Raw genomic sequence first — 10,577 nt, 5'->3', positions numbered from 1 at the left:
CTTTCCTCTGCTATTTGTAAAGCCTCAACAGACAGCCACTTTGCTTTCTTGCATTTCTTTTTCTTTGAGATGGTGGTGATTGCTGCCTCCTGTACAATGTCACGAACCTCCGTCCATAGTTCTTCAGGCACTCTATCTATCAAATCTAGACCCTTGTATCTATTCTTCACCTCTACTGTATATTCATCAGGATGCGATCTAGGTCAAACCTGAATGGCCTAGTGGTTTTCCCAACTTTCTTCAGTTAAGTCTGAATTTTGCAATGAGTAGCTCATGATCTGAGCCACAGTCAGCTCCAGGTCTTGTTTTTACTGACTGGATAGAGCTTCTCCATCTTTGACTGCAAATTATATAATCAATCTGATTTCGGTGTTGCCCATCTGGTGATGTCCATGTGTAGAGTCGCCTCTTAGGTTGTTGGAACAGGGTGTTCGCTATGACCAACGTGTTCTCTTGACAAAACTCTGTTAGCCTTTGCCCTGCTTCATTTTGTTCTCCAAGGCCAAACTTGTCTGTTATTCCGGTTACCTTTTGACTTCCTACTTTAGCATTCCAGTCCCCTATGATGATGAGGACATTGTTTTTTGGTGTTAGTTCTAGGTGTTGTAGGTCTTCATAGAACTGGTCCACTTCAGCCTCTTCTGCATCAGTTGTTGGGGCATAGACTTGGATTACTGTGATATTGAATGGTTTGCCTTGGATTCGGACCGAGATCATTCTGTCATTTTTGAGATTGTATGCCATTACTGCCTTTCGCACTCTCTTGTTGACTATAAAGGCCACACAATTTTTTCTATGGGATTCTTGGCCACAGTAGTAAATATAATGGTCTTCTGAGTTAAATTTGCCCATTCCTGTCTACTGATTCCCAAGATGTCAATGTTCAGTCTTGCCATCTCATTTTTTACCACGTCAAGCTTACCTCGATTCATAGATCTTACATTCCAGGTTTCTATGCAGTATTGTTCTTTGCAGCATCGGACTTTCCTTTCACCATCAGACACATTCACAGCTGAGTGTCCTTTTGGCTTTGGCCCAGCTGCTTCACTCTTTCAGGGGTTACTTGTACTTGCCCTCTGCTCTTCCCCAGTAGCATATTGGACACCTTCCAATGTGAGGGGCTCATCTTCCGATGTCATATATTTTAGCCTTTTGTTACTATCCGTGGGGTTTTCTTGGCAAAGATACTGGAGTGGGTTGCCATTTCCTTCTCCAGTGGATCACACTTGGTCTGAGTTCTCTGCTGTGACCTGTCCATCCTGGGTAGCCCTCCACAGCATAGCCCACAGCCTCATCGAACCACGCAAGCCCCCTCGCCACATCAAGGCAGTGATCCATGAGGGAGACAAATGTCCTACCCACACCAACTTTACTTCTGTATGGTTTCCCATCCTATCTTATCTCTCTACCTTGCAGGATACCCCTCCGGTAATGAATACCCTGTGGCTCTGGTAAAATAGATCACTTAGATCCATCTGGCTAGTCTGGTAATCCCTGTCGTATTTGTAATCCTCGTGTACTTTTTTTTCAATCATCGGTTCATTGTTGAACATAAGTTAAGTTTTAAATTGTAATACTGTCAGTGGACACCCGTTTTACTGTTGTATTCTCAATTGTTGTTTCGATGATTACCTTATTGTTATACATGCTCTTTGAAAACTTAATAAAAAGATTTATACAAAAGTGACTTTAAGAACAGTGTTTGAATTCCCTGCTTTTGTAAATCAAATCCAAGAGAGCCGCATTGGTTAGAATGCACGTTTGATTTAAAAACAACTTTCGCTACTTATGCCAGCTGCTGTCCAAGAATTTACTCCTGAAGCAAATATTGCCATGGGGGAATGGGGAATGAGGGGACACCCCTTTACCTCCCATGTGCTATTTTAAGGGATTCTCTCAGGTCTGCCTCACCTCAGGATGTTTCCCCATAAGCAATATATTTACCACATTTGTATCCCTCCCTTCTGCCAGGAAGCTCATTGTTGCCTTATATCTTCATGATGACCCTGAAAGGTAGGATAGTCCAAGAGGGGGGGGGGGCTGCTGGCGCTCCCCTTTCCCAAGAAGAAAAACCCCTCCTGCCTTCCCTCTCTCACCACGTCAAAACAGAGAACTCAGACAAAATGTGTGATCCACTGGAGAAGGAAATGGCAACCACCTCCAGTATCTTTGCTATGAAAGCCCCATGGACAGTATCAAAAGGCTAAAAGATATGATGACAGAGTGAAGCGGCTGGGCCAAAGCCGAAAGGACGCTCAGTTGTGGATGTGTCTGATGGTGAAAGGAAAGTCCGATGCTGCAAAGAACAATACATGAAGTTGAGCGGAGAACAGGAGGGCCTGGCCTGATGTGGTCCATGGGGTCGCGAAGGACTGAGCGACTGAACAACAACAACAAAATTCCCTCTCAGGGCAGACTGCAAGCTTCCCCCAGGTCTTCCCCTGTCCACACACCCTGCCCGAATACCGCTTTTCAATGCAGTCCTAGACAATGTTCCTTCTAAGCCATGGAGTCTTGTGAGCAAAAATTCTACTTTGTGAGCTACTGGCATTAAAGTTGTGAGCGAGCGATTTGGCCGCTGCATCAATTAGTTTGCTCTGGAGCCCTCCTTCCTGAGCTAAGGCAAAAATGTGTGAGCCGGAGGCTAAAAGACTGTGAGCTAGCTCACACTAACTCAGCTTAGAGGGAACACTGGTCCTAGAACCACTTTCCTGGGAGTATCCCCGTTGAATCGGCCTGAGGAGGGCTTGGATTAGACCTCCTTCAGACGGCTTGGCGTGAGCTTGCTTCGGTCGGCCTTAATTTTCCTTTTTTTCTACCCAGCTGTTCCTTTCCCCCAGACGGCGGAAGAGCCTGAGATCTCCCGGGAGCGCAACCCTGTGCGGAGTCACTCCAGAGCAACCCCGTCGAGCGGCATTAGAGGGCGTCGCTGAGAGTAGCCTGCCTGGCTGAAGAAGTCCCCCTCTGCTTGTAGTCTGGGCGCTGCTGCTCCCATGGAGAGGGCAGGAAGCGTGTTTCATTTCTCTGCAGCCCTGCAAGAGTTAAAAGTGTTTGCGAAAGGGGTGGGGAAGGGAGGGGGAAGAGGAAAAGCTCTTTTCCGGGGTGGGGGGAGGGGTTTGCCTCTGAATTGGGGAAGAGAACAGGAAAAGCTTCGGATAAGCAGCAGCAGGGAAAAGCCGTGCAGCCGGATCCGGGGAAGGTTTACTCACAAGTGGGGGGGGGGAGGGATAAGCGCTTCAGCCTTGGAAGAGAGGAGTGCTGGTATCGTGCGGGCGGGGGCTTTAAATACTTTCAAAGTGTGACTTTCTGGCGTAGGTTTTAATTTGTTAGCTGCCTCTTGTGGCCCTTGTGGGGGCAGAGAGAGCTGAGACCTGGATCTTGCACATGACAATGAATTCTCCGCCACGGTGGTGGAAGGGAGGCCCAGAAAGGCATCCCAGTCGTGAACGTGAGAGGAGGGATCATTCAGGCCGATCCGGCTGCCTGACACATCCTGCAGTTTAGCCAGTGTTACTCCCATCAGCTCCACCTGCCATTTCCCTGCCTCCCCCTGCTTCCCTTCATCCAGGCAGCCGGTCTACCTTGACCGGGAGAGGCTTGATGCCCCGCTGCCCCTTCCCCTCTGCTGGCTGCTCGGACAGAGCTATTGTCAAAGGTGTACCCTGCTGGATCAGTCCAGTGGTCCACCTAGTCCAGCATCCTGTCTCACACAGCCAGGGCCGGCTCACCCACTAGGCGAACAAGGCATTCGCCTAGAGTGCTGGGCCCTGGATGGGGCGCCAAGCTGTGCCTCCCCCCCGACACCAAAAGCCCACGAGCAGCTCTCCAAGTGTCAGCACTTCACTAATTGGGGAGAGGCATCCGGTGAGCATCCCCTGCCTGGAGACAGGATCCCCCCCACCTCCCTCCCAAACTGCCTTCAGAAGCGGAGCACGAGAGAAATCTCTCTTCCATCTTGGAGGGCGCTGCAGGAACATGTGGGGCGTGCTCGCTGGGTCTGACAGCTGTGGAGGGGGAGGAGGCGGTGGCGGAGGTAGCAAAAGGGTGGCTGGCTCCAGAGGTCTCCAGGCCCCACCGGGAGGTTGGCATCTGCGCCACAAGGCAGCCTCGCCTAGGGTGCAGAAACACCTCAAGCCGGCCCTGCACATAGCAGCCAACCAGTTCACCTGGACATATGCATAGAAGCCAAGGCCTTCCCCCATGTTGCCTCCTGGCTCTGGGATTCAGAGAATTAGTGCTTCTGAAGGTAGAGGTTCCCCTCAGTCACCACAGCTAGTAGCCATTGATAGACTTCTCCTCCATGAATCTATCCCTCGTTTAAAGCTGTTTATTCCTGTGGCCATCACTACATCCTCTGGCAGCGAATCCCACATTTTAATCACCCTCTGGGTCCAGCCTATTGAGATGATACCTCCAATGGTTAAGTTGTTATAGCAGTCATTTTGTTGAGATGTAGCTCCTAGCACAGGCAACTATGCAGTCATTGTAGCAGATATCATAGCATCTGCAACAGATTTTGAAAGAGCCAAACATAGATGGTTTACTTTCCAGAGGACCAAGTGGATAGATCCTTAAAAGCTTGATACGTAATATGGCACAATAACATTAATCCTGACCCGCAAATTGCAACATGGACGCTCCTTGTCATCCACCAGGGCAACCCTTAGATATCTCTTGACCAGGGTTGGTTTCTTTCTGCCTTTTTGATTTCCTTTCCTCTTCTTCTTCATAGCCACGTAAGGGGAACTTTCCACACTTGGAGGTGACCAAAGAGAATGGGAAGGAGATAGAAGAACAGAATCCAGAAGGACTTGGAACTAGCAAGAGATCAAGGAAAGGTCCCCATCCACGCAGGCAGTGGTGTTGAATTCTGGGAAAGAGCTGTGCCAGAGATCCTGGCTCAGGACACCATGACTTCAAATGTACATTGCCGACGCTTCCGGCAGTTCTGCTACCATGAGGCTGCTGGCCCCGAGAGGTTTGCAGCCAGCTCCATGGACTTTGCAACCACTGGCTGAAGCCAGAGAGGCGCACCAAGAAGCAGATCGTAGACCTGGTAATCCTGGAGCAGTTCCTGGCCATCCTGCCCCAGGAGATGCAGTGCTGGGTCAGAGGATGCGGGCCAGAGACCAGTTCCCAGGCGGTGGCCCTGGCCGAAAGTTTCCTCCTGAGTCAGACAGAGCAGGTGAGGGGAGTTTCCTTCATTCAGTTTAAGCGATGACCTTATCCTAAGTCTTCCCTGCCAGATATTTCTACCTCTAGAGAATTCACTAGGTTGGGAAGCAAACCTAACCCTGATTGTTGTCTCTGTGGTTGAATCAGCTCTGCTGGTCAATGCAGGGGTGGGGAGTCTGGGACTGGAACAGAATCCATCTCCTTGGCGTTTTCCATGCCTTCTCTTACCTGTCTCCTTTTCCGCGTTTTCAGATGTGGGGACCATCTGTGAAGATGGTAGCTAAGTTCTCTGAGGCAGAAGGAGCTCCTTTGGAGGAAGGGCAGAGAGATGCTCTCTCACTAGGTAAGGTTGTCTTGTGGCCAAATGGGACTGAGGCACATAGTGAAGTCACTGGGTAGAAGGTTTAGGACAGGGGGGGAAAAAAATTCTGCACACAGCACAGATTTAACTTGTGGGGCTCTGTGCCATAGGGCGTAGTGATGGCCACACTCACTTGAAGGGAGATTAGACAGATTCTTGGAGGGTAATTCTGTTCCTATTCACATGAATTCAAATATTCATGTCTCACTTCCCTGCCGTTACAGGAACTCCAGGGGCTCAAAAAGAAAAAAAGTAGAGAAAACTGGGTGCAGCTATTAGCCATGGGAAATAAATGGACCCACCATCTTCTGGGACTGCATACCTTTGAAAACCTTTGGCTAGGGACCAATAATTGGGCTTCTGCACCCCTGCTTAAAGGATTTTTAGGGGTACCTGGTGGGCCAGTCGCAAAGAGGATACTAGATTAGGGATGCCTGGCTGCAGCCTGGCTCTCCACGAGCTTCGGGAATGGGGCCTGGGGTGGACACGGAGTCATACTGACGTCTCCTCCAGCAAAAACTGGGCACTCTGGAAAACCACTGATATTCCTCTTGAATTTCAGATATGCTAAAGTCACATTTGGGTTTTCGGACGAATGAGACTGAGATGTTGTACCAGACAGGCACTCCTGTCAGACAAATTGACCTTATAAGGTCTCAGATTTTTCCTCCAATCTCCCCATGAATTTTCAGTTTCCCCATCTGATAACTTTAGGTAGCATCACTCTTCTTATGTGGTAAATAAACTTTTATTATAATGCTGTTGTCCCACCTTATTACCTTTTGATACTTTGTTGGCTTATAAAGTTGAATGTAAATATATGTAAATATATGCCCGGCCAGGATTTGGATCCAGCACCAGCGTGCTCCGTTTTGGCCCTCGAGGAGCTTCCACAGGCTCCGGTTACAGCAAAAGACATTGCCGCTGCGTCGGCTAAGGACACTGTACTCTCCAGAGTTTTAAACTGGGTTTGGAGGGGGTGGCCATTGGGAGCTGTGGAGCCGGAATTTTGAAATTTCAAAGCGCGCCAAAATGAGTTATCTGTTTTGAAAGGCTGCCTGTTATGGGGAAACAGGGTGGTGGTGCCCAAATCCCTACGTCAGAAAGTGCTGAAATCGCTTCATGAGGGCCATCCAGGCATGGTCCACATGAAGGCACTGGCCCGCGGCTATGTGTGGTGGCCCGGACTGGATGCCGAAATAGAGGATTGGGTTCAGGTGTGTGAGCCTTGCCAGCAGGCTAGGCCAGAATCGCCAACCGCTACTCCGCAGCGTTGGGAGTCAGCGGGAAAACCATGGTCGAGGCTCCACCTCGATTTTGCGGGGCCCGTCCAAGGACAAATGTTTTTGATAATTGTAGATGCGTATACAAACTGGCTTGAAGTAGCGCACATGCGCACAACTACGTCAGGGGCTGTCATCAACGTGCTCCGGTGCCTTTTTGCAACCCACGGGCTGCCGGACGTGTTGGTAAGTGACAACAGAACTCAGTTTGTCTCTGAAGAGTTCCAAGGGTTCCTGTCTGACAACGGCATCAGGCAGATAACGTCAGCCCCGTTCCACCCGGCCTCTAACGGCCAGGCGGAAAGGATGGTCAGAACGACCAAAGAGGCACTAGCCAAACTAGTGCATGGTGATTGGGGGATTAAACTGGCATCGTTTTTACTGCGACAACATGTAACCCCATGATCGGCAACAGGCCGCAGCCCTGCCGAAATGCTGATGGGCTGTCGTTTGACAACCTTGTTTGACCGGTTGCATCCGGATCTCAATGATTTAAAGCCCACACAGCAGACCGAAAGTCCGAAGGTCCGGATATACAAAAAAGGTGAGCAAGTTTATGCTCGAAATTATGCCAGTGGTCACTTGTGGCTCCCAGCCACTTTTGTTAATGTTATAGGGTCCAGAATGTATGTGGTACGGCTTGCTGATGGTCGCAAGTGGCGTAGGCACATAGACCAGTTGAGGCAGCGGTGGGCAACTGACCGTCCCAACGCGCTGCCAGCTGAGTCCCCAGACCCCGAGGACTTCCCACGACCTCTAGAGGAGGCGAGTACTGCAGAGCCTGAGGGCCACGGTACTGGGCAAGAGGCAGGGCAGACCCCTACTCTTGGACCCACTGAAACAGAGGGGAATGTTCCTGACTCTGCGGTTACAGAGTCTGATGAAGTGCCACTGACGGAACCGTGCCCTGAGATTATACCACCTCGTAGATCTCAGAGAAATCGACGTGCACCTTCCTACCTGAGTGATTATGACTGTTCATAGTGTTTTTGCTTAGGGGGGAGGGATTTGTAATGTATTCAGATGCTGCCCTGAATGCATGGGGATGAAGTGTGAATCGTCCCATAGAGAAGCTATGCTAAGCTTCAGACGTCGGCTAGGATTCGCGCCGAAAGTATTGTGTCCAATCACATTTGAACTGTCTGTGGTGGGAACGTTTGTGATTGGGCTATTATGCGAACAACCTGATAGGTTGGAACTTGTATAGTAGGTGTGGCTACATTAGCCCGGAATGTTTAAATACCGAGCAGCTACAATGGAAAGCTGTTCGGGCTATGAGGAGTTGTACCGTGTTGGAGAAGTTGATTATCGAGCTGAATAAACCTGAGTTTTGCTGAAATCACTCTCTGACTTATTGTTAAGCGCCGGACTTAACATTCAGCATAACCTACTTCACAGGATTCTTGTGAGGACGAATAAGAACAGAGAAGGATGCAGGTTTCTTTGGTTCCCACTGTTGAAAAAGCCAGGGTTTTTTCAAGTAATGAAGTAAATAAATAAATATAGCTGAAGCTGGGGAGCACATAAAAGGGAGGCTGGTGAATGGATGAGGAGAGAATGAGGCAGGGGAAGGGGAGAGGATATGGGGGTTGCGAAGAGGAGGGGAAGAGAAATACTGTGGGGGCAGAGGGACATGTGAGGTGCCCTTCCAAGTCTTTGAGGGTTCCCTGCCTGGATGAATCACAAGTGGGAATTAAGATTGCTGGGAAAAAGATCAACAACCTCAGATATGCAGACGATACCACTCTAATGGCACCCCCCAAACACGGGATGGCGGAATTCCTGCCTTCCGAGACGGGAATGACCTACTTGGGAGTCAATCACCTTCCCAGGCTCCGGCTGCCAGGCCTTCCCCCGGCTTTTGCTCCTCCAAAGCCCCCCCCTCGCTTTCCCTCTCCACCCCTCCCCATCGGCCTCTCTAGCTGCCACCACTTCGGCTGCTTTAACCCTTTCGGTGCTGCAGATGAATGAGAAAAGCTTCCCGCCCTTCCCATAAAGTCCTCGCTGGACTGGAGTGTTCAGCCCGGCTGCTGTAAGCGACGTCCTACAATGCAGCTTGGTCAGTGTGGGATTTTTTGTTGTTGTTCAGTCACACAGTCGAGTCAGACTCTTCGCGACCCCATGGAGCAGATCACGCCAGGCCTTCCTGTCTTCCCCCGTCCTCTAAAGTTTGCTCGTTGGTTGCATCTATGACACTGTCTAACCATCTCATCCTTTGCCGTCCCCGTCTTCTTTGACCTTCAATCTTTCCCAGCATCAGGGTCTTCTCCAGTGAGTGCTCCCTGCTCATTTGGTGGCCAAAGTATTTGAGCTTCAGTTTCATTATCTGGCCTTCCAGGGAACAGTCAGGGTTGATTTCTTTTAGGATTGACTGATTTGATCTTGCAGTCCAAGGGACTCTCAAGAGTCTTCTCCAGCACCATAGTTCAAAAGACAGAGGGACAGGAAAAAAATAGGTTGGCCATGGAATGGGAAGGAGAGAAGGAAGCATGAAAGGGGGGGGGATGCTATGGGGTCTTTCAGGAATGAGAAATATAAAATAGTGGGGGAGGGGGAAACGAGATGCATCCCACAAGTTCTTGCAGGTTCCCATTTGCAAATAAATAAATACAAATTTCTGGACCTATCAAACACATTTCTTTAAAGATGCCCCACCCACCCAAATATTTAATCCTTACAACTATCTTGCAAGGTCTTTTAGTCTGAAAATGTGACTGGCTAAAGGGCATCCAAAGAGCTTCTAGGACTACTGTGGATTTGAACCCAGATCCATGAACACATGAAGCTGTCTTATACTGAAGCAGACCATTAGTCCATCAAGGCCGGTATTGTCTACTCAGAATAGCGGCAGCACCTCTCCAGGGTCTCAGGTGGAGGTCTTTCACATCACCCCTTACCTGATACCTTTAACTGGAGATCCTGGGGATTGAACCTGGGACCTTCTGCATGCTAAGCAGATGCTCTACCACTAGCCAGAGCCCCACCACGTCATAACCCAACCCACTGGCTCTTGAAATTAACTTTCCCAAATCATGAATGGGGGCAAACTGAGTCGGGTTCATTCATCGGGATGAATTGTGGTCCCAGGTGCAAATCTCATGCGCGAAGAGTCGGACTCGACTGTGCGACTGAACAACAACAACACAATTGAGAAAAGACATGCCACACTGACATTTGACACATTTAATGAAGCCCCCCCAACAGAAAACACATAGTCTGAACTACCTGACGTCAGGTACCCGGGCCGTTCGCATTCCTACAGGGTTGTTGTTCCTGGCTCCCACTCCTGGAATCCCTGAATAACTCCCCAAACCAATTTTACTTGTGATTCTCGAGGTGGGCTTGCAAACAATAAACCAGACTTTGTAAAAATTTATCAAATGAACTAAGGTTAATCAACTGTCACATACAGTCTCGTCAGGTCTGAGTAACAAGAAAAATAACAAAGCTAACTGTCTACCTAATACACTAAGATGGATAGCCATGTTAGTCTGTCGGTAGTGGTAGAAACGCCCTCATGGATCATGGATCACTGCCTTGTCGTGGCGAGGGGGCTTGCGTAGTTCAATGAAGCTGTGGGCTATGCTGTGAAGGGCCACCCACGACAGACAGGCCACAGCAGAGAACTCAGACCAAGTGTGATCCCCCTGGAGAAGGAAATGGCAACCCACTCCAGTATTTTTGCCAAGAAAGCCCCATGGACAGTATCAAAAGGCTAAAAGATATGACGCCGGAAGATGAGCCCCTCAGGTCGGAAG

At 49.5% G+C, this 10,577-nt stretch overlaps 1 pseudogene; it reads left to right on the top strand.

Annotated features, from left to right (window-relative positions):
• LOC107124586 overlaps positions 1-10,577 on the top strand; it is a 175,474-nt pseudogene that overhangs the window by 25,844 nt on the left and 139,053 nt on the right.

Source organism: Gekko japonicus, unplaced genomic scaffold, assembly GCF_001447785.1.
Source record: "Gekko japonicus isolate JY-2015 unplaced genomic scaffold, Gekko_japonicus_V1.1 scaffold1053, whole genome shotgun sequence".
Lineage (NCBI taxonomy): Eukaryota > Metazoa > Chordata > Lepidosauria > Squamata > Gekkonidae > Gekko > Gekko japonicus.
This window is presented reverse-complemented; position numbering and strand designations above follow the sequence as displayed.